This window comes from Lissotriton vulgaris, chromosome 1_1 (genome assembly GCF_964263255.1).
Source record: "Lissotriton vulgaris chromosome 1_1, aLisVul1.2, whole genome shotgun sequence".
Classification (NCBI taxonomy): domain Eukaryota; kingdom Metazoa; phylum Chordata; class Amphibia; order Caudata; family Salamandridae; genus Lissotriton; species Lissotriton vulgaris.
This window is the reverse complement of record NC_141685.1, coordinates 80990285-81011534: the sequence shown is the minus strand read 5'-3', so window position 1 is coordinate 81011534 and position 21250 is coordinate 80990285. Positions and strand designations below refer to the sequence as shown.

General features: G+C 45.0%; 1 protein-coding gene across 1 annotated transcript in view; it reads left to right on the top strand.

Annotated features, from left to right (window-relative positions):
- The first annotated feature begins 1308 nt into the window (after positions 1-1308).
- Positions 1309-21250, top strand: part of LOC147737430 (uncharacterized) — an 81581-nt gene continuing 61639 nt past the window's right edge. Inside the window, exon 1 of the mRNA XM_086929452.1 lies at positions 1309-1483. The gene's annotated coding sequence lies outside the window, so the exon portion shown is untranslated. The remainder of the gene's footprint in view (positions 1484-21250) is intronic.

Genomic DNA, 21250 nt, shown 5'->3' with positions numbered 1-21250 from the left:
GTAACATCCAAATCCTTAATACAGACATCTAAATTAACATTACACGGAAAGTATAATCTGTGCAGCGGTCAAGGTGAAATATTGAAAATGGATTGTTATCAAAATGTAGGACAGTAGAACTCTATGAAATGAATAGTGTCTCCCTCTTTAGTTGTAAGCGTCTACTCTGCACAGAGTGGAAGTGCGAGCAAAGTCACAAATGGAGTACTAGGACCCCCTCCCGCCTCGCAGTTATAAGATTCAGCTAGGTGTGAGTGAGACTTCAGCACGACCTCTAAATGTGTGAGTGTCACTCATGATGAGTGAGACTTGAATGCTCTGATGTGTGTGCATATTAGATCTGATGTCACTGCTGAGGCAACAAATGCAAATTGCCTGACAATGCTACAAAGCCCTCCTTCAACCGCACATTGATGGTGCGTGGACGAGTAGTGACTCATGCTAGGAGAGAGGGTTACCACCTGGCCGGTCTTTTATAGGCATGGCATGGCCAGTATGTTAATGTTCCGGCCAGGAAGATTACTTAAAGCTGGTATTGGTGCAAACTTAAAATATCAAACACAAGCAGAAATCCCTTTAAAATGTGTTCTAGAGCTGCCTTAATGAATCATGACTGATAGTTAAAGGAAAAAAAGAGAGCAAAGCCATGTTAATAATTAATACAAACACTTTTACACAAAGTCTTATTGAAGAATAATATCCGGGCCTTTGCAAAATCTTAAAATATGACCAAAAGGTGGTAACTCTAATAAGAGCCTGTATGAAGGAGTCTGGCATTAGTTAGTGCTGGAATACCCTCTCATCCTCAGACCCAGCACCGTTCACTCACTGCCATGACACCATCCACTGAGGGAGAAATCTGTGAGTCAAACCTGATTGTTCTGTCTTTTGAATTTATTGATACTACACTCTACTTCTTTCTTTATTTTATAAGTGAAGCTTTGAAGGGAGTGAGGTGGTGTACAATGCAGACACATGCAAAACTTAATTTGGGGCAGAGTCGGAAAGTTGTTTGAGTATACAGAGCCCTTACAAATATAAAGAATTACCCACAGAAACAGGAAAAATAGAAAAACAGAAAAACGTTGACCAGTTTAATTCTTACATTTTCAAATATTTAATGAAACTCAGGCTGTCATTTCCAATTCACTCCTGGAGCCTGGAGGTAGCGGTTCTGTCAGCGGCCACCAGAGGGCGCTCCTCGCCTGCTGATAAAACCCACAGAGCTGTATACTGTATGAAAAGGAGAAGGGTTTCCTCTTCCGGGTCAGTGGAGGCAGAGACAGCACCAGCAGCGGCGGTGACATCACTTTCGGCCTCAGCAGAGGAGGAAGGAGCACTGTCTGTCTGTGCAGATACCTTCATCTTCAGACCCCCCCCTCAGACCTCAGATCTGCCCCCGTCAGATCCTAGATATGCCCCCACCCCCGGCACCCAAGGGGGAGGAGAGAGCCCGAATATGTCTGCACAGGTCTCTGCTCAGGTAGGAGATTGTCAGCACCTTCTGCTGTGTCTGTAGAAAAAGACTGAATAATCCTGGAGGGAATCTCTGCAGGAGCCGGGCTGAGCTGGGCTCTTCTATCCGGGGGCCCCTAGGGCTGAGCTGGGCTATTCTATCCGGGGGCCCCTGGGGTTGAGCTGGGCTCTTCTATCCGGGGGCCCCTGGGGCTGAGCTGGGCTCTTCTATCCGGGGGCCTCTGGGGTTGAGCTGGGCTCTTCTATCCGGGGGCCCCTGGGGCTGAGCTGGGCTCTTCTATCCGGGGCCCCTGGGGCTGAGCTGACTCTTCTATCCGGGGGCCCTGGGACGGAGCTGGGCTCTTCTATCCAGGGGTCCCTGGGGCTGAGCTGGGCTCTCCTATCCAGGGGCCCTGGGGCTGAGCTGGGCTCTTCTATCCGGGGGCCCCTGGGGCTGAGCTGGGCTCTTCTATCCGGGGCCCCTGGGGCTGAGCTGACTCTTCTATCTGGGGGCCCTGGGGCTGAGCTGGGCTCTTCTATCCAGGGGTCCCTGGGGCTGAGCTGGGCTCTCCTATCCAGGGGCCCTGGGGCTGAGCTGGGCTCTTCTATCCGGGGCCCCTAGGACTGAGCTGGGCTCTTCTATCCGGGGGCCCCTGGGGCTGAGCTGGGCTCTTCTATCCGGGGGGGCCTGGGGCTGAGCTGGGCTCTTCTATCCGGGGCCTCTGGGGCTGAGCTGGGCTCTTCTATCCGGGGGCCCCTGGGGTTGAGCTGGGCTCTTCTATCCGGGGGCCCCTGGGGCTGAGCTGGGCTCTTCTATCTGGGGGCCTCTGGGGGTGCTGGGCTCTTCTATCCGGGGCCCCTGGGGCTGAGCTGGGCTCTTCTATCCGGCGGCCCTGGGGCTGAGCTGGGCTCTTCTATCCGGGGGCCCTGGGGCTGAGCTGGGCTCTTCTATCCGGGGTCCCTGGGGCTGAGCTGGGCTCTCCTATCCAGGGGCCCTGGGGCTGATCTGGGCTCTTCTATCCGAGGCCCCCTTGGGCTGAGCTGGGCTCTTCTATCTGGGGGCCTCTGGGGGGGCTGGGCTCTTCTATCCGGGGCCCCTGGGGCTGAGCTGGGCTCTTCTATCCGGCGGCCCTGGGGCTGAGCTGGGCTCTTCTATCCGGGGGCCCTGGGGCTGAGCTGGGCTCTTCTATCCGGCGGCCCTGGGGCTGAGCTGGGCTCTTCTATCCGGGGGCCCTGGGGCTGAGCTGGGCTCTTCTATCCGGGGTCCCTGGGGCTGAGCTGGGCTCTCCTATCCAGGGGCCCTGGGGCTGAGCTGGGCTCTTCTATCTGGGGGGCTGGGCTCTTCTATCCAGGGCCCCTGGGGCTGAGCTGGGCTCTTCTATCTGGGGGCCTCTTGGGGGGCTGGGCTCTTCTATCCGGGGCCCCTGGGGCTGAGCTGGGCTTTGTATATTGCATTGCTTTTCCTTGCTCTATCTTACTGCACTGTGAGGGATCTGTACACACTGCAACTGACTGCACTATGAGTAATCTCTGCACAGCATCTCACTGAACGATGGAAATCACTGCATGCTGCACTGCATTTTACTGCATGAGGAATATGCAGCACTGTGAAGAATCTTTGCACTCTACACTGCATTTTACTGCAATGTGAGAAATCTGTCCACGCCGCCCTGCATCACGCAACACTGTGAGAAATCTCTGCACGCTGCACTGTATATACTGCACCATGAGCAGTCTGTAGAAGCTGCACAGTATGTTACTGCACTATGACAAGTCTATGTCTGTGCACTGCACTGTATCTAACTGCACTGTGTGAAATCTGTGCAGACTGCACTGAATATACTGCACTATGAGCAGTCTGTACATGCTGCACTGCATCTTACTGCACTATGAGGAATATGTACATGCTGCACTGCATCTTACTGCACTATGAATAATCTATGCACACTGCATTGTTTCTTACTGTACTGTGAGGATTCTATGCGCACTGCACTGCATCTTACTACACTGGGAGAAATCTGTGCACACTGCATTATACTACTATAAGAAAGCTGTGCACACGTCACTGCAACTTAACACTATAAGAAATATGTGCACACGTCACTGCATCGTAGGGCACTATGAGGACACTGTGCACACTGTACTGCATCTTACAGCACTATGAGGAAACTGTGCACACTGTACTGCATCTTACAGCACTATGAGAAGTCTGTGCACACTGCCCTGCATCGTACTGCACAGTGTGGAAACAGTGAATGCTACACAGCTATATGCACTATGAGCGATCTGTGCATGCGGCCATGCATTGTACTGCACTATGAGTAGTCTGTGCCCCCTGCACTGTGAGAAATCGGTGCACATTGCTCTGCTTTTTACTGCACTTTGAGGAAGATGTCTGAGAAAACGGCACTGCTTTTTGCTACTTTGTGAGAAGTTTGTGCTCAGCTTACTAATAATCTCTGAGAACCGATAAAATCTGTACATTGCATTGCTTTTCCTTGCTCTATGAGGGCTGTTGACAGGAAAGCTCATGTGCACACACTGCACTGCTTTTTATTACACTGTGAGGGGGGTTTAAAATAAAAGAGGATATCTGTGCAGACTCCTCTGCCTTTGACTACTCTGTGCAGGGTCTTTAGAGCCCATCTGTGGTCTGTAAACAGAATCACTTTTTACTACAGTCCGAGGGGCGTTTAAAAAAGAGAAACGCTGGGCGCGCTGCACTGTTCTTTACTCTTCACTGAGAAAAATCTTTCCATACTGCACGTCCTTCAACTACACTTAGGGGCAAGCAGCGCAGCTCAGCAAGCCACCTAGCTGCACTCCGTGATCGGGAAAGGGCAGGAATGTGCTGCATCTATCTGAGTGAGTGGATTTGTGAGTGGCTCTTTGGAGGAGTCACTGGTTGTGTTAGTACTGGTATGGGTCTGTGAATGGGTATGTGAGGGGTTATGTGGGGTTGGGATTGGGTGTATGAGAGGTTCTATGGGGTAGGGGTGGGTGTGTGTCTGTCTGTATGTATATGCGAGTGGTTGTATTGGTGAGTGAGTGGGTGCATGAGTGGCTGTATGGGTGACTTAGTGGGTATGTAAGTGGCTGTGTGAGTGAGTGGATTTGTGAGTCGCTCTTTGGAGGAGTCACTGGTTGTGTGAGTACTGGTATGGGTCTGTGAATGGGTATGTGAGGGGTTATGTGGGGTTGGGATTGGGTGTCTGAGATGTTCTATGGGGTAGGAGTGGGTGTGTAAGTATCTGTCTGTATGTATATGTGAGTGGTTGTATTGGTGAGTGAGTGGGTGCATGAGTGGCTGTATGGGTGACTTAGTGGGTATGTAAGTGGCTGTGTGAGTGAGTGGATTTGTGAGTCGCTCTTTGGATGAGTCTGGTTATGTGAGTACTGGTATGGGTCTGTGAATGGGTATGTGAGGGGTTATGTGGGGTTGGGATTGGGTGTATGAGAGGTTCTATGGGGTAGGAGTGGGTGTGTGAGGGGTTCTGTGGATGTTGTCATTAGCGCTGTCACTGACCATGTCATGAGTGATTGATGCAATATGTGAGGTCATAAGCAGTGCATTGCAGAGGCATAAGTTATAGTTAGCTTGGGTAACTATACCAGCTGAATTTCTATGTTTTTTTATGAGTGAAATCTGAGCCTAACTCTAACGTCCCTGTAACCTGTAGTTTTTTCAGTGAATATATATATATATGTATAAACCACATGTATTATGCCTTTCCTGTCACTCCTGAGAAAACAGCCACACCAACGCAGTAGTATTTTATCACTGGTATTTATTTGGCAAACGAAACTGGCGTGTTTCGATCTGACAAACTTTTTCACATAACCCGTTTTTCTCTATGTTCATTGCATTTATACAACGTGGAAAAATGCGTTCAAGTAAACATAAACAAAATACTTCACATTCTGTGATTCCTCCTCAACTTTTTGTCAACAAAAACTTTATCAATGACGGAAAAAAGCTGTTATTTAGTAAACTAAGTGTTACCAATAATATTGACTTTAGCCACCATATATTAGGTATAGTACAGTTTCTATGACAGTTGTTCAACTATGTTTGGGTCGTTTCTGAATTATATTTTTATTTTGATACAAAATTTCTTGTTAGGGTCTAGTGCCCTAATTCAAAACTGACAAACAAAAGCTGCTGTGCTCAAGGGTATAGGACCCATATGAAACTAAATTGTACTTTCAACCTCAGTGAATAAAAAAAGGTGTTGCCACATGGGGGTCGCCTTCTATAGTCTCCTTAACGCTACCAGCAGATGTGCATGCTAGCTCCCAAATATCTATAATGGAGAAAAAGAACAATTTAGTATACCAGAGTAACGTAAGTGCAACCTAAGTACAGTCTTCTTCGTGTTGCATCTTGGAAAACCATTATAAGAGGAGAAAATAATATCGATGATGAATGTGATATGTCTACAGAAAAAAATATATACATTTGTGACAATTAGAAACATCATCAAAAGAAAAGAAAAATGAATTACACATAGGAGCATCTAATTTACAAGTGTGTGTAAAGCTCTTCGTCCTGGTTCATATCATGTGGAGCGAGACTTCCTGCTTCTAGTATGTACCTAGATTTCATTCTGCGTAATGCAGTAGTTCTGTTGCCACCCCTAGGGTGTTTCACAACTGTATCAATGTCAAACAATCTGGCTTTGGTCCAGTCTCCATCATGGTGTTCCCTGAAGTGTCGTGCTGTGCTGTAGCTCATGTCTGCATTTGTGATGGTACGCCAATGTTCGAGTATACGCTTTTGTATGGGAAAGGTAGTCAACCCTATATTTCATCTGTCACATGGGCAGATGATTACATATACTACATAGTCTGTTTCAAATGTGATTGGTTTAGTGATACAGTATTTCTTCCTAATCCTGTCTAGGGTAATCTCACAGACGTTAGTGCTGAATTTGCATGCCTTGCAGTGACCGCATTTTCTGAAACCTCAACTCTGTTGCAACCAAGTTTGTCTGTTACTTGTGAGATGACTGTGTACTAACATGTCTTTTATGGAAACATTTCTCTTAAAAGTGATTGTGGGTCTATTTGCCTATCTTCGTTCTTAAGGTGGTATCATGTGTTAGTATTGTGCATCTACTCTTTAAGATCTTGCATAAGTTGTTTGTCTGACATGTAAACTTGGTGATAAATCCCGAAGGAACTTGCGTTGTTTGTGCTCTATTACGTCCTTTTCATGGGTCTTGAGGCGTCTTCAATTGGCTTAAGTATTTTCTTAACGGCTTCCTGATCTATTTCTTTCTCAAATTCATCCATTATGCCCTTGATTTTAGTTGTTAGTTTCGTATGCTCTATCCATGCACTCTTGATTGGATTAGTATTTTCTGTCCAATCCTTCAGTAACTCAGGTCTAAGATTTGCCAATGTGGGGATTATAAAGTTTCTCAGGCCTCTCGTTATCCTGTTTACATCCAGGTAATTTTGAAGTGATGTGGCTTCCCACCATTGACTGATTTCCTTTTTCCTCATTTTTTCCAGTGTAATACCTCGTTGTTTCAAAGTGCTGGTTGTGCCATCGGCATCACTTACATAAGCGTCGCCGTCTCGTCTCACAGCTGACTTCGAGTTAAAGATTCTAAGAACCAATGCTTCGCGCTCCTTTAACATTTCATTCGCCATGTATATTCCGTATACTGCGTGGCGTAGGTGTAAATACCTAACGTACTCTAGTCACTGCAGGTTAGAGCCCTTCTACGTGTCGCCGTACCCCCGTGTGGGAGAAAATACTCTCCATGTATGTATATATATACACTTTCACAAAACATACACCAGCTAATCAGTGTAGGGCTATCAACCACATACTTTTATGATAAGATCAAGAGTTATATCTCACATGTAAATAGTATTGTATAAAGTGTAAATTTTGTAGCATACCAAAACCTTGTCTTCTCCCGTTTCCACAGGTGGAGTATGAAGTGATTTCAAAAGACTGGTTATGGACCTTCAATTTTGAAAAATATGAACTGTTTATCTAATACCGGCGTGTATTACGAGGGAGAAATAGAAGGGTACTATACCAATACTTTGCATGATTTGCTTTGCAAAAGAAGGTTTTGGTTCATTGGGAAACATGAACTCTTTGGTACTAAACCTTAATCTGATGTGACAGATAGCCCACTGTATTGAAACAGAATGAAAATCAAAAATATGAGCTGGTTTATTTTACACATGAATTTTTAGAATAATCAATGACTATAATTGATGGTATAATTTTCTTCACGTTTTACTCTTCAGAGAAATGAGGTGGATTAATTTGTGCCTTGGGAAAATCTTTTTTGTTTGTGCCATGAAGTAATAAAGAACAAATTGAGAGGGGAAAGAGAAAAAAACATGAATACACCTTTAAAAGGTGGTGTGTGAGGAACGCGGGTCATGTGACCAAGAACAACCAGGGTTGTTCGAAACGCGTTATCCTCGTCTGTTTGCTGTGCCGAAATAAATATTTGAAGAAAGGATTACGGGCTCGTCTGGATTCTTTTTCATTAGAATTATGCTGTTTCATATATATATATATATATATATATATATATATATATATATATATATATATATATATATATATATATATATTCAATGAAAAAACCATAGGTTATAGGCCATATATAGTTAGGAATTAGCATTTACAAAACCTTATTTTACTCGCATAAAAACATTGAAATTCCATATATAGTTAGAAGCGCTAACTATATATCGCGCACCCGCAATCCACTGCTGATGATGTCACATATTACATCATTCATGACATGGTCAGTGACATCACTGATGACATCACTGATGACATCTCAAATGACATCACTGATGACATCACTGATCACAACATCCAGTGATTGTATGTGTCTGTAAAGTTTAAATATGTTTCACATATTGAAGAATGAGTGGATGTATAAGTGTCTGGATGAAGAATTTAGTAGGTGCATGACTGACTGTATGAGTGAGTGATTAAATGTGTCTCACTGAGTACATGGGTTAGTGACTAAACTGTCTTAATTCGTGCATCAGTATGTTTGTTGTTGTGTAAGCTGCTGCATGTGTTGATCAGTAGCTATAAGAGTGGCCATATGGGTTATTGATTGGTTGCCCAAGTATTTGAATGGGAGGCTGAGTGTGTGTGTGGGTGGCTGGGAGGTGCGTGACTCTGTGCATAGATGTGTAAGCAGTTGATTCACTAGGAGTATGAGTTCAAGAGTGCATGTGGAAACAGCTATATGGGCGGTTGACTGTGCATGGGTGTGTTGGTGAGTGAATGGATTTCTCATTGCTACATGTGCAAGTAAGTACGTATGTAAAACACAATACATGTGAGAGTTGAGATATATAAATAACTGAACATAAGAGCCAGTGAATGTGTGAGTGGCTGTATCGATCACTGTGAGCTTGTATCAGGGATTATATAAGAGAGTAAATATGTGTTATTATATGTTTGAATAAGTAAGATGTGTATAACTGTATAGTTGAGGAAATGGAGGTGTGATTGATTCTTTGCATGACTGACTAGGTGTGTGAGTAACTCCATGGATGACTGACAGTCTGTGAGTGTCTGTTTATACTGAGTGTATGTAAGGTTATATTAGAGTCTGAAGAGGTTCATTGTATTATCACATGAGTGATGTGATCAGTGATGACAAATGAGATGTCATCAGTGATGTCATTTGAGTTGTCATCAGTGATGTCATCAGTGATGTCATTTGAGATGTCATCATTGATATCATTTGAGTTGTCATCAGTGATGTCATTTGAGATGTCATCAGTGATGTCATCAGTGATGTCACTGACCATGTCATGAATGATGTAATATGTGACATCATCAGCAGTGGATTGCGGGTGCGCGATATATAGTTAGCGCTTCTAACTATATATGGAATTTCAATGGTTTTATGCGAGTAAAATAAGGTTTTGTAAATGCTAATTCCTAACTATATATGGCCTATAACCTATGGTTTTTTCATTGAATTTTCAAGGTTTTGTAAATGCAAATTCCTAACTATATATCCACTATAACCTATGGTTTTTTCTGTGAATTTCATTGGTTTTTTAATAGCAAATATGAAAAGCTTTAAAATGTCAAGTACGTGATAGATAAAAACATTTTCGTATTTATGCACGCTGATGTGCTTTGAACGCTGCACCCCCCCCCCTCCCCTCTTTTGCCTTAGTAGTACTCTCTCTTTGCAGATACTGAAGGGTAGTTAACGCAGGCCTTTACCCCCGTTGTAATCCGTCGTGCCTCCTTGTCTCTCCATTTGATTGATTGTTGTCCAAGCATTTACTGTTTTAGAATTGGTTCTCTTTGGATCATTCTCTATTTACAAACAAGCACAAAGTCGCAATACTCTGTTTAGTCTTTGCAGATAGTGAAAAATCGTGTAAAAAAATAAAAGTAATCGAGCAAAATCAGTAGGCCACTAATTGGATCTCTTTTTGACCTCGCTAAAATAGAAATATTAGGAACAACCCTTCTTGAGAAATACGAAAATAGTGAGATGAACTGAGCTCCACACCATGAGGGCTGCAAGACAGCTCGGCTCCATCACCCATCCCGCACAAAATAACGACAAACCCTATGCAAATATTAAAAATATAGACAACACACCAGCAAAGAAACAGGGTAAAACATTTTATTAAAAAACTATTTACATAACGTTGGTTTATAAGATGATGTCAGTAGTGGACCGATGTGTGAATAGATCGAAAACAGCACAAGGCTCCAAAATCCGGATAGCAAGATCCTGGATGTTGGGTGCCATAGTTTAGAGTTCTGAATTTCAGCCTTTTTCAATGCCTGTGCTTTGTTGAATCAAAATGGCGGCTTGACACAAAGCTGACTCAAGCGTTGTTACTGATGCTATGCAGACCAAAACTGGTTTTCAGTTTGTACATTTTTCTAGATTTTTCAATCCAAGTTTGGTTGACTTTGTAGAACGATGGCTTCAGATTTTCAACATACGGTGTGGTGGCGCTGACTGGGAGGGGGCGCTTCGCTCCTGCCCCCTCCCCAAGTAAGATTTTCATACGTGAAAGTACGTTAATGGTTTTGGTCCCTGAGATGCTTCGATGTCACTACCATTCTCAAATAGCATAAGTTCTGGATGTTGGGTGCCATAGTTAAGAGTTCTGAGCAGTGCTTGTAACACTGTCTGAAGCTTATTTCCACCTACTGCAGCTTCACTATTCTCAAAGTAAGTGAGTGTCGTTTGTGGACCTGACTGCATTAGAAAACAATGTGATATGTTACCTTCCTAAACAGCTTGACGGAGGCCCCTGAGGGGCGGTGTGATGGCCATGGACTCGGAGAAGACGCTTGGCTCCGACACCCTCCCCAAGTCTTATAGCACTGGTGTAGCCTGAGATCGCCCCCGACATAGGCGGCCGGCTCCCGGGGTCCGGCGGAACTTTTTGCCTTTTGATGACTCTTCAATTCTGGACCTTGTCCCACAATCCGTTTGACCTGAAGACAAGCTGTAGTGGGGCGCCCCTTTATCGTTTTAGTTGCCATTCCGCCCGCTTTTGCTACACTGTGCCTCTTCCGCCATTCAGCTGTTTACCGCCCGCTCTTGCGACTACAGCGTCTCGCTCACCATGTAGTTGAGATGCGCCCGCTCTTGCGGTGCAGCGATAGGCGGCTGCCACAGGACTCTCAAAATGGCGGCCGGCTCTTCGGTTTTGGGCCTGGTCCACTAAAATGGCCCTGGGACACCTTGGAACTCGGACGCTTGTCTGCTAGGGCTTGGGTCCCATTCTCGAAAAGCGTCCCCTCAGCCGTGAAGATTCTACAAAAGTCTTGGGGGCCTCCGACTCCCGCAGGCTTCTGGTGGGGAGCGGCTGCCATGATTGCTCGTGGAATGGCCACGACGGAGCTACGAGATGGTAGTGGTCTCATGCTGACGCCAGCTTCAGTCTGAAACATCCAGAAACACTGTAGACTACCAATTCGATCAGTTCCGGTAGCGCCCCAACATGACCCGGAAGAGAAGAACTTGCCCTCCCCTCTTTGACTGATGGTTCTTGTTGCCTGTCCCCTCTGTTGTCATTTAACAGAACTTTTTGGACTGCTGAAAGGGGTTGTGTTCTGAACGCTGGTTGGTGGAGACATTTAGACTATATTCTTGACCTACGTTGTCGCGTAATGCGTTTTATGACACGCCGCGTTAGCGCACCCGGAAGTGATCCGAGGCGCGGCGCGCAGCGCGTAACGTAAGCATAACAGGTCATGTGACTTGTTAATAAAACTTTTCATTGGTTCATTTTACTTTTGTTAATTTAATGATGAAAAGCTTGGTCATATGACCTAAAAATTACGCTTTTTATTATTTTCGAACAATATTTTTTTTTCAAACATATGTTATAATATTCCAGGCTAATGTACTTTCCCGGAAAATTTACAACTGTCTTGCAAGTAAAATATATTCCTTTTTCGAGAAAAAGGGCGTTTCTTCCTTCCATGACGGAGCCGTTGAGTAAAAGAGATTCGGCCTGCTGTCTTAGTCGCCGATACGCCTGATTATCAGATTCTTATCGATCACTTTATGTTGCAGACATGAAAAACACAACTGCCCTTGACCATTTATCTTTACTGCGTTCCTACATATTATACCTTTTATCCGTCATGTAATTGGACTGCTTTATTTCACTTGCCTTTTACTGATACAGTCACTAAAAGTAAAAACTTTACAAATGAAAATACTACTACCGTGTTTTGTTTTAAAAACCTTTATTGTGAAAATGTCAGTATACAAATACGGGCCTATAACCACGTGGGCCGGCCACGGAGCAAACTGAAATCGTATATGATGAGGAGACATTTACACTGTAGAAGAACGTAACGAGCGGGCCATTAGGTGACAAGAACAAAGGTGTCTAACAGTTGCGGAATCGGTGGACGTACATTTTGTAATTAAAATACGACAGGGCCACTTACAATAACATTTTCTAGATATACATTTGCGGGCAAAGAGTTACGAGTCCCATTTATACCGGCGCCATTTTGGGCGAGGCCGTGCAGGTCCAAGATATAGTCAAAATGTCTCCACCAACCATCGGCCAGACCAGAACCCCTTTCGGCCCTTTATGCTACAAGATGGTGTCTTCCATTCAGAAAATATTGGTGGCAGCATTTTGAAAGGAAACAGAAACAGCCGTTCTCCTAGTGAGTTTCACATTGTTACATTTAGGAAGAATGTTGAAGAGTAGTATGTGGAAAATCTGAAGCCATTTTTCTACAAACTCTCAATCAGACTTGGATGGAAAAAAAAAACCTGAAGAATGTACAAACTGAAAACCAATTTTTGTCTGTATAGCACCAACAGTAACGCTTGAGTCAGCTTTGTGTCAAGCCGCCATTTTCATTCAATCAATAGCGTCCCCCTGCACACATTCAGGGACCTGGTCGTGTCTTCAGATGAAACGCATTGTAGGAAAAGAAGCAGAAAGGAAAAGGAAAAAAGTTCAGCCGGACCTAGTGAAGCTGCAGCAGGTGCAAATAAGCTTCAGACAGTCTTACAAGCACTGCTCAGAACTCTCAACTGAGGCACTCAACATCCAGGACTTGCCATTCGGATCTTGGCGCCTTGTATTTTTGTTTTGTTTTTGATGGAGGGGAAACAACAAAAAACAGGCATTGAAAAAGGCTCAACAGTGCAGGGCGCCTTGTGCTGGTTCCGACCTATTCACACATCGGTCCACTACTGACATCACCTCATAAACCAACGGGGCACCCCACGCCGACTTTCGGCGCAGCATTGTAGGATGGCCACACCAGTGCGGCAATTTGCTGGACACCACCTCGGTGCCATCCAGATCTCGGCGCGTTCATTCAATCAATAGCGTCCCCCTGCACACATTCAGGGACCTGGTCGTGTCTTCAGATGAAACGCATTGTAGGAAAAGAAGCAGAAAGAAAAAGGCAAAAAGTTCCGCCGGACCTAGTGAAGCTGCAGCAGGTGCAAATAAGCTTCAGACAGTCCTACAAGCACTGCTCAGAAATCTCAACTGAGGCACTCAACATCCAGGACTTGCCATTCGGATCTTGGCGCCTTGTGCTGGTTCCGACCTATTCACACATCAGTCCACTACTGACATCACCTCATAAGCCAACGGGGCACCCCACGCCGACTTTCGGCGCAGCATTGTAGGATGGCCACACCAGTGCAGCCACTTGCTGGACACCACCTCGGTGCCATCCGGATCTCAGCGCGTTCGAGTCACTGTGCCGGAAGAGTGACCGGAACTCAGCTGAACACGCCGTCTTTCGGCGCAGCATTGTAGGATGGCCACACCAGTACGGCAATTTGCTGGACACCACCTCGGCGCCATCCGGATCTCGGCGGAGTCACTGTACCGCAACAGTGACCGCAATTCAGCTGGACACGCCGTCTTTCGGCGCAGCATTGTAGGATGGCCACACCAGTGCGGCAATTTGCTGGACACCACCTCGGTGCCATCCGGATCTCGGCCCGTTGTGCTGCCTTCGGCCTATTCGCACATCGGTCCGCTACTGACGCCGCCTCACGTGCCAACGGATTTTCTACGCTTTTTGTAGCCCTATGTCGCATAACAGGTCATGTGACTTGTTTATAAAACTTTTCATTGGTTCATTTTACTTTTGGTTTCCTAAAGATGGAAGGCTTGGTCATATGACCTAAAAATAACACTTTTCATTGGTTTAGAACATTTTTTTTTCCCAAACGATGAAAGCCCCACCTTGTTTCTGGATCATTCAGACTGAAGCTGGCGTCAGCATGAGAGCACCACCATCTCGTGGCTCCGTCGTGGTCATTCCGCGAGCAATCATGGCAGCCGCTCCCCACCGGAAGCCTGCGGGAGTCGGGGGCCCCCAAGACTTTTATACAATCTTCACGGCTGAGCGGACGCTTTTCGAGAATGGAGCCCAAGCCCTAGCAGGCAAGCGTCCGAGTTCCAAAGTGTCCCAGGGCCATTTCAGTGGACCAGGCCTAAAACCGAGGAGCTGTCCGCCATTTTAAGAGCCATGTGGCAGCCGCCTATCGCTGCACTGCAAGAGTGGGAGCAACTCAACAACATGGTGAGCGAGACGCTGTGGCCGCAAGAGCGAGCGCAACTCAGCTAGATGGCCGCCACCTGGGGAGGCCCGTTCACGCCGGCTCCCCCACGCCCCCCCCCCGAGCCGCCGCACGCCAATTTTCGGAGCAGCATTGTAGGATACCAAAACCAGTGCGGCAGTTTACTGGACATCACCTGGGTGCCTGTCGTACATGTTGTGTCAGCCATGTGACACTGGACACAGACCGCTACTGATGAGGCCTCCCCCCGCACCACCCGGGACGCCCCACGCTGTTTTTCTGTGCTGCATTGTAGGATCCCTAAACCAGTGCGGCACCCAGGCGACATCACCTGGGTGCCGTCCAGAACTCTGCACGTTGTGCTGCCTTGGGACTATTCGCACAACAGACCGCTACTGATGAGGCCTCCCCCCGCCCCACCCGGGACGCCCCACGCCAATTTTCGGAGCAGCATTGTAGGATCCCTAAACCAGTGCGGCACCCAGGCGACATCACCTGGGTGCCGTCCAGAACTCTGCACGTTGTGCTGCCTTGGGACTATTCGCACAAAAGACCGCTTCTAACCATTGTTGCTTTTTGTGTTGAGAAATGTTTAAATGTTTTTAGTTTTTGTTCCGTTTGTTAAAGTTAGTAGTTAATAAAGTTTTATAACCTTACTTTTTTGGAGTGTTATCTATTTTTTTTAAAACGGGTGAATGGGGCCTTGAATCGGGTTATTGTCATGTGTGGGCTTTGGAAGTGTGCTGCTGCAGGATCGGACATTTCAAACTCAAATGCACGTTCTTTTTCTTACCTTTCCGAAGCATGGAGCGCAATAGCAGGCAGAGAAAGGGTGATGCACGTGTTGAACACTACCTGACCTGGCAAGTTGCTGGCAGTGCCCCCCCGCCCGCTCCTGAAAGAGGGCACACACACACCGCCGCCCCGAGTACTTCACAAATCTTTAAAAGACCATGCGCTTGTTCATGAGGCTTAAATGGTTTATCACCTCTTCTAGAACCCCTGCATCGACCCTCTGACGTTTCATGGAAAAATTACCATGTAACACAATACCAAGCCCTGTCAGCTGAAACCCCCAAGGAATCGTGGGGCATATTATCAAGGGGGTTTATCTCCGCTTTTTTGGCTTTAAAAACCATGAAAGCGGAGATAAAATTATTTCCCTATTATCAAGCTGTCGCTAACACCAGTTAGTGACAGCTAAAAGGAGATAGCGACCATCTTGGGCCCCGCTTTGCATGTCAGTGATACTTATCACTAATGACATGCAAAGTGGCGTGCCAAGATGTTAGCGACTGGAAACAGTCCCTAACATCGCTACCTTCTATTACCAACTTTTGGAGATATTCGCGCTAAGCGCGAATATCTCCAAAATCTAACACCTGCCCTGAGCAGTTCTTAGCCATGTTATCCAATGGGAGGTGGATAACATGGCTAAGAGCATTAGGTCGATAATACATGAATATCGCTGACTTTTCTGCGATAATAGCAAGGTTTATCTGCGATAAAAATCGCCGATGTGCGGCGATAATTTTTGTCTCTAAACAAGTTAGAGACAAAAATTATCGCTAGTTGTTCGTAATATGCCCCCGGGTTTTTGCTTGCAGAAATCGGGAGGCGGGAGACTAGCACTGAAATCAGTACTCACACGCCTGAATCAGGAGGATTGGCATGTCTGAATTCTCTACAGCTGGGGCCATAAACTACATCCGCAGGGTTAGGTGATAGCCTGGAACCAGCCTGGCATCTAAAATGGCTGCCGTGCACGACAAAATTGTGGCATTCGAAAAAAGGCAAGATGGCGCAGCCGCTGGAAGAGATGTATCAACATATATCAGCCTCCTCAGCCACCCTCAGGAAACATAGGGGATTAGGATATGTCTCCCGCACCCCCTTATACCTAGTACTTTAATTAACGAAGCACAAAATGGCGAATTCCCATTTCGCTACCAGTTCGCGGCCCGTGAAGCGCTTCTACCGTGAAAAATCATTTTTTTTTTATTTTCCCCACGGGACCCTTTAATAACCCCAACAACATTCCTAGGGGGTCAAGAGGGGGATACCTTGCCCCCTTTCATTAAATTCCCCCTTAGTTTTTCACCTTTTCTTCTCTCTCGATCCTACCGAGAGACAAGATGGCGGCCGCTCCGGACTGTCACGCAGCAAAAAAAAAAAAAAGCTCACGCACAGCCGCTGGAAGAGATGTATCAACATATATCAGCCTCCTCACCCACCCTCAGGAAACATAGGGGATTAGGATACGTCTCCCGCACCCACTTATAACTAGTAATTTAATTTACGAAGCACAAAATGGCGAATTCCCGTTTCGCTACCAGTTCGCGGCCGCGCTTCTACCGTGAAAAATCATTTTTTTTTTATTTTCCCCACGGGACCCTTTAATAACCCCAACAACATTCCTAGGGGGTCAAGAGGGGGATACCTTGCCCCCTTTCATTAAATTCCCCCTTCGTTTTCCACCTCTTCTTCTCTCTCGATCCTACCGAGAGACAAGATGGCGTCCGCTCCGGACTGTTTAGAATGTTGACAGACACCGGAGAGCCAATCAGCTTTCTGCGCGCAAAGTTCCGATAAGCGAAAAGTAAGCGGACCGGATCGCTGCCCAGAGCGCTGTTACAGATATATATCTTGGTTTGAACGTTAATTTCTCAAAAACTACTGGAGCACATATATTGAGACCTAGCAAAGGCACATCGGGCTAACAGTCCCTACAATTTTGCCAAGTTTCGTGCAAATCCATTCAGCCGTTCGAGCTAAAAGTGAGTCCAACCGCCCTATGGAAAAATGAATGGGAAAAACGCGTTTTGGGACCCCCCTTTTTTCTCAGCCCCCCCTTGACGAAACCCCACCAAATTTTCAGGGGCTGCTCAGAAACAAAATGTGCCATTTTCCTGAAAATTTCAGCCGATTCCGTCCACAAACGCCAAAGTTATTAGACATAGAATTTTCAAAAGTCCCATAGGGAAAAAATTCTAACTATATATACCTACTGGCGATAGCCAGTAGGTAATATATATATATATATATATATATATATATATATATATATATTGATATATATATATATATATATATAGATAGATATATATATAGATATATATATAGATATATAGATATATATATATATTCACTGAAAAAAACCATAGGTTATGGACCATATATAGTTAGGAATTAGCATTTACAAAACCTTGAAAATTCACTGAAAAAACCATAGGTTATAGACCATATATAGTTAGGAATTAGCATTTACAAAACCTTATTTTACTCACACAAAACCATTGAAATTCGCATATATAGTTAGTTGCACTAACTATATATCGCGCACCCGCAATCCACTGCTGATCATGTCACATATTACATCATTCATGACATGGTCAGTGACATCACTAATGACATCACTGATGACATCTCAAATGACATCACTGATGACATCACTGATGACATCTCAAATGACATCACTGATGACAACATCCAGTGACTGTATGTTTCTGTAAAGTTAAAATATGTCTTACATATTGAAGAATGAGTGGATGTATAAGTGTCTGGATGAAGGATTTAGTAGGTGCATGACTGACTGTATGAGTGAGTGATTAAATGTGTCTCACTGAGTGCATGGGTTAGTGACTAAACTGTCTTAATTTGTGCATCATTATGTCTGTTATTCTGTAAACTGCTGCATGTGTTGATCAGTAGCTATATGAGTAACTATATGGGTTATTGATTGGTTGCCCAAGTATTTGTATGGGAGACTGAGTGTGTGTGTGGGTGGCTGGGAGGTGTATGACTCTGTGCATAGATGTGTGAGCAGTTGATTCACTAGATGTATGGGTTCAAAAGTGCATGTGGAAACAGCTGTATGGGCGGTTGACTGTGTGCATGAGTGTATTGGTGAGTGAATGGATATCTCAGTGCTACATGTCAAAGTAAGTATATATGTAAAACACAGTACATGTGAGAGTAGACATATATAAATAACTGTGCATAAGAGCCAGTGAATGTGTGAGTGGCTGTATGGATCATGGTGAACTTGTATCAGGGATTGTATAAGAGAGTAAATGTGTTAGTATATGTTTGAATAAGTAAGGTGTGTATAACTGTATAGTTGAGGAAGTGGAGGTGTGATTGATTCTTTGCATGACTGACTAGGTGTGTGAGTAACTCCATGGATGAGTGACAGTCTGTGAGTGTCTGTGAGTGTCTGTTTACACTGAGTGTATCTAAGGTTATATTAGAGTCTGAAGAGGTTCATCGTATAATCACATGAATGATGTCATCAGTGATGTGATCAGTAATGTCAAATGAGATATCATCAGTGATGTCATCAGTGATGTCATTTGAGATGTCATCAGTGATGTCATCAGTGATGTCATTTGAGATGTCATCAGTGATGTCATTTGAGATGTCATCAGTGATGTCATTTGAGATGTCATCAGTGATGTCACTGACCATGTCATGAATGATGTAATATGTGACATGATCAGCAGTGGATTGCGGGTGCGCGATATATAGTTAGTGCAACTAACTATATATGCGAATTTCAATGGTTTTGTGTGAGTAAAATAAGGTTTTGTGAATGCTAATTCCTAACTATATATGGTCTATAACCTATGGTTTTTTCAGTGAATTTTCAAGGTTTTGTAAATGCTAATTCCTAACTATATATGGTCTATAACCTATGGTTTTTTCAGTGAATTTCAATGGTTTTTTAATAGCAAATATCAAAAGCTGTAAAATGTATTCTTCTTTTAAAGGAAAAATATATTTTATATGTATTTAATATATTTTTTTTATGTATATACATTTTTTGAGGGAACGAATTTATCAACTATCATGCTGAAGAAGAGTGTGGGGAAAAAAAAACAAAGAGGAGGACTAAGAGGAAAGAACAATCAGTTCAAAAATACAATTGCTTTAAAGCATGAAGTGCTTTTCCACACATTTACATTTAAATAACCCATATTAGAACATACAAAATATCTACAGAGGAGACGGTGTACATTGAATTTTAGACTCTTCATTGGTACCTACATGTTGGTACTTACATCACCCACACAACACAACAGCTCTATTCAGAGCTACCCTACCTCAAAGCTCTCTAAAATATTATTTTACTATTTCCCTTGGTTTTCCCCTTGTTACGCTTTCCGGAACGCTACCCGGTGCGCAGACCAGGCGCTAACCCTGAGAAAATTTGAAAAAAAAAAGGTTGGTTTTTTTCCGCATATATGGGCCTCCTCTGCCACCCTCAGAAAACCTAGGGGGTCAGGATATGTCTCCCGTGCCCCCTTATACCCATTCCCAACATTGTTTATCCTCCATCTTGTGACTAAATTCGTCCGAAACACAAGATGGCGGAGTCCCGTTACGCTACCGGTGAGCTACCTGGTTCGCGTACCGGGTAGCGCTTCCACCGCGAAAAATCGAAATAAAAATTATTTTATTTTTTTGCCCAGCGGGGCCCTTCAATAGCCCCCACATCAATCCTAGGGGGTCAGGAGGGGTCTACCTTGCCCCCTTTCATTCATTTCCCCCTTCGTTTATTTCCACCTCTTGTCTCTCGATCCTACCGAGAGACAAGATGGCGGCCGCTCCGGACTGTTTAGAATGTTGACAGTCACCGGAGAGCCAATCCGCTTCTCCTCGCGAAGTTCCGTTACGCGTCTGGTACGCGAACCGGGGCGCTAACTGGGACGCTGTCACAGATATATATATTTTTTTGAACGTTAATTTCTCAAAATCCACTGGAGCACATATCTTGAGACCTAGCAAAGGCACATCGGGCAAACAGTCTCTACAATTTTGCCAAGTTTCATAGAAATCCATTCAGCCGTTCCAGCTAAAAGTGAGTCCAACCGCCCTATGGAAAACTCAATGTTAAAAACACGTTTTGGGACCCCCCTTTTTTCTCGGCCCCCGCTTGACGAAACCCCCCCAAACTTTCAGGGGACGCTCAGAAACAAAATGTGCCATTTTCCTGAAAAACGCCAAAGTTATTCAACATAGAATTTTCAGAAATCCCTATTCAAAAAAATCCCTATATTGTATATTATGATAATATTTTTGTTTAAATATAGTATTTTTTTTTTTTTCATTTTTGACTTTTGTGCGCTCCCGGTGCGCGTACCCGTAAACGCCCCGGTGCGCGTACCGTGCGCTCCCCCCGCGAAAAACGCAAAAAATTTTTTTTGAGACCCCGCGGGGCCCTTTAAGGGCCCCCATATCAAACCTAGGGGGTCAGGGGGGGTCTACCCAGCCCCCTTATGGTCAATTCCCCCCTTTGTTTTTGCCACCTCTTATGACTAGATTTTACCGACAGACAAGATGGCGGCCGCTCCTGACTGTTTCGAATGTTTACAGACAACTGAGAGCCAATCAGCTTTCTGCGCGCAAGTCGCGTGGCGCGCCCGGTGCGCGTATCCGTGCGCTTACCGGAGCGCGCCTATAGATATATATATTTTTTTTAACCTAAATTACTCAAAATCCACTGGAGCACATATCTTGAGACATAGCAAAGGCACATCGGGCTACCAGTCCCTACAATTTTGCCAAGTTTGGTGGAAATCCATTCAGCCGTTCGGGCTAAAAGTGAAATCGACCGCCCTATGGAAATTAACATGGGGAAAACGTGTTTTGGGACCCCCCTTTTATCTCGGCCCCCGCTTGACGAATCTCCCCCAAACTTTCAGGGAAGGACCGGAGCTTGA